This window comes from Planococcus citri, chromosome 5 (genome assembly GCF_950023065.1).
Source record: "Planococcus citri chromosome 5, ihPlaCitr1.1, whole genome shotgun sequence".
NCBI classification, from domain to species: Eukaryota; Metazoa; Arthropoda; class Insecta; order Hemiptera; family Pseudococcidae; genus Planococcus; species Planococcus citri.
The window spans coordinates 23,551,062-23,554,945 of NC_088681.1; positions in this window are offsets into that span (position 1 = coordinate 23,551,062).

Here is a 3,884-nt window from a genome sequence, read left to right on the forward strand (position 1 = left end):
CAGCCTTATCCAGTTTCTTCCCACGCCATGCTTACGTCGTCGGTCGTCGAATCGCGCTGACAGATAAAATAAATAACTTTTTGGATAAGTGATTACTTTTTTTCGCGTCATTTTCTCAGATCTTTTATGGCATTTACTATTCCTCTATACTATTTTCTTTGTTGCAGACGTCGCGTCACTAGAGTTATTTTAGTTTATTAGCTTGTAATTTTATTTTCATCGAGCGCATTATTTTTTTCCCTTTTCCTTATAAATAAACGTCGATTGAAAATTATTAAATTACGTTATTGTTACTTCGCTTTTGTTTCATTAATAATTAGTATAAAAAATGTATTTGTAGCTACGTATACCTACGTATGCGTGCATTTTATTTTGCGACTCGTTATTATTTTTTGCAACAACGTTAAGATTGCATAATAATATAAGAATGCATTCTAATATCGTAACATTGACTATATAAGTATGGGTAATTATATACTACGAATCATGGGTATAATCAACAATGTATGCACATATAGCTGTATGTGAAGATAGGTCAAGATGTTGTACGAGTAGATTTGTTTCACGTAGCTATATTATCTATCCATAGGCTACTTCTATAATGAATACTTGGACTTTGGCGTGTATTTATTAACTGCATTACATTCTGTGTATGATTAATTTGAATTTCGATACTGCATCGAATAATTCAATTATACGATTACGAAAACGAACGCCTTCAAACTTCCACCCATAATACCCATCTATTTTAATTCCCTTTATGAACTTGTTAGTTTTATGAGTTGAAATGTTTTCTTGAGGCTGTTGAGCGATGATTGGCATTGGCGACGTCGCCATTAAAATACTTACAAGTAGGTAGGTGTTACAGAAAGTATAGAAGATAAAGATGTTTGAACGATCCTTAAATTGTGATTATGATGATTTTATTTCAGTGATTGATAATATGGCCTGAAATGAAATGTGTATCCAATTGTAAATTTCCTGACCTTCTTCTGGGTCTTATATGTAGAATTCTTTGAGCACGTATTAGGAAAATTATGATGATAAAAAAACTGGTCTTTATGGAATTTTGGCAAAAAAAACTAGGCTTTTCAGTAAATTTGAGAGAAAAAAAAGAAAGAGCAGGCCTTTTTGGAAATTATCATAAAACAGGCAAGGTTTTTAGAAAATTTTGACCAAAAAAAATGGTAAGTAAGATTCATTGGTAATATTTTGATAAAAACCTGATTTTGTTTTGCAATTGACAAAAAAGCAGATTTTTTGCAACAAAAAGAAAAAAACTTTCTGGAAATTTTGATCAAGGAAAAGTTTTTTTTTCTTGCAATTTTGGCAAACAGAAACTAGACTTTTGACAATTTCGAAAAAAGATAAATCTTTTTTACAGTTTTTAAGTTATAAAAAATATAATTTTTCTAATTTTTGCAAAAAATGTATGTATGTACCTAAAAATAGAACCTAATCTTAATAAAAACTTCATTTTTATTTTTTGTTATCAATTTGTAATGGAAAGGCGTTTTTGCGACAAAAAAGTACTTTCTGAAAATCATGACCCAACTGGGAGATTTTTGCAATTTTGACATGAAGGAAGACTTTCGGGAAATTTTGACACAAAAAATACCTCTTTGGTAAATTTGATTCATCAGAAAAGAAACCGTTATTTTCCTTAATTATTTTACAAAAAATAAAACATTTTTCGCAGAAACTGTCTTTTTTTACAATTTTGATACAAAAAACAGATTGAAATTTCAAGTTTGACCAAAGAAAAGAGTTTTTCTACAATTTTGTAAAAATGAAACGACACTTTTTGGGCAAATTTTGTTTTAAAAAACAGACATTTTCCTCAACTTTGCCAAAAAATAGATCTTACAAAAAATTCTGCTCACGTATAAGAAAGTATGATTTTTTGCACTGGTAATTTCGTTTAAAAAAAAAATCAAATAATTTTTTGCAATTTTGACACAAAAATCAGATTAAGCAAGATTGTGAATTTTTTTTTTCTTTGAAGACAACTGCCTATTTTTTTCCACTTTGACAAAGAATGGATCTTACGAGAATGTTCTGCAAAAAATAAGTACGATTTTTTACAATTCTGGTCTTAAAAAAGTAAAACGTTTTGTAATTGTGACAAAAATGAAAAAACTGAATTTTTTTCTTCTTGCAACTTTGAAATAAAAAGCAGATCAGGAAAAAAAACTTTTTTGGCGATTTTGTTTTTTAAAAAATGGTTCTTTTGACAATGTGAACGTTTTTCCATTTTTATTTTAAGAAAGTAGAATTTTTGGCAATATTGGCAAAAAAGTGAGATTTTTTGCGAAAAAAAAGCAAGACTTTCTGAAACTGTGACCAAAAAAAAGAAGTTTTCCGCAATTTTGGCAAAAAAACTAAGATTTTTTGGCAATTTTGTTAAAAAAGAACTGTAATTTTTTTGATAATAATTCTGACAACAATCCGTTTCCAAATTGTTCTTCACAATTTTGAAAAAAAGTGGGACTGTTGCATTTTTGGCAGGTTTTACATGAATTTTAAATTGTTTTGGTAAGTTTCAATGTGTTTATTGCTGTGTTGGGTGTCTTTACATCATTTTAATTTTAACAGGGGTTCGATGGGTACGATGCCATTTTAACATAGGTATTTTCAAGATTTTAAAACTCTTTTTTGGCAATTTTTATTTTTTATTTTTTTACCAATTTTTTAATCACTGTTTGGTAATTTTGGTAATTTTAATTCAATATGTGTTTTGAGAGTTTTCACACCATTCTGGCACATTTTCATGCATTTTGGGCGATCTTGATGCATAATTTTCTAATCAATATCCGGAAACCGGAATTCAATAGAAATTGAAATTAAAAAAAAACTTTTTTGCAACTTTTTAGGCTCAAGTTCAATTATTTATAATTTGGCAATACCGGTACTGATTATGCTACCTAATGCAACTGATAAGTGATATGTGATAAGTAACTGATAAGAATTTTTTTGTACATATCAAAAGTGCTTTACAAATTGAAAATTGTCATACTAAGAGACATGGATTTTGTGATGGTTATGCGATTATAACATCTTGATCTTGAGCCTTATTAGATGTAGGCGTAGGCAGAGGAAATTTACCAAAATAAGTTGGTTAAGTACCTACCTCAATACTTTTGCAGCTTTTCTCCCATCATCTTCAAATCTTCCATAAGTAAACCGAATGTTCTATGTTTATGTATGTATTTCAGAGTAATACTCGAAGGAAGAAATTCCCGGATATTAAATTACGCCACTCGAATGAGCATATCTGCGAAATACGAGTACGTGAGTTCATGTAGCAGTTATCTGCATAGTCATATGTCTCTCTGTACTGCACAAATACAATCAATGGAATGGATAACCACTTTCGATAACACTTGCACCTTAACCGAAAAAAAAAACAAGGTCGTAAACGTTTATGAATGCACAAGCAAAATAAATGAACCAAGTTTTTTGTCAAATAATTGATATTTTGTTTTGTTTTTCTTCTCTTTTAGTCGTAATGAAGGAAGCATTTAAGCAACGTGCTAATCACTTCAGCGTCGATTTTGAATGACGAAGAAAATTTCACCTGATACCAGTTTTTTATGAGTCAACCGCAGACAGATAAGTATGATAATGTCTTTGAAATGATAAAAAAAAAAAAACATTTCGGACGGGTGCAGCTATAGAACAGTTCGAATATAATTTTTCCAAATAACCATACTTCTGTATTTCTCCATGTGTTTCTATATCTTCGTCATCTATTTACGTAAATTCACATTATGCGGTTTAATTGGACGATTTTCTCGCTAATTTAGATAACTTACCATGTTAAAAGAAGCATGCATGTGTCATTATCAACAGCTATGTACCTTCAATCTTCATCGTTAAGTAGG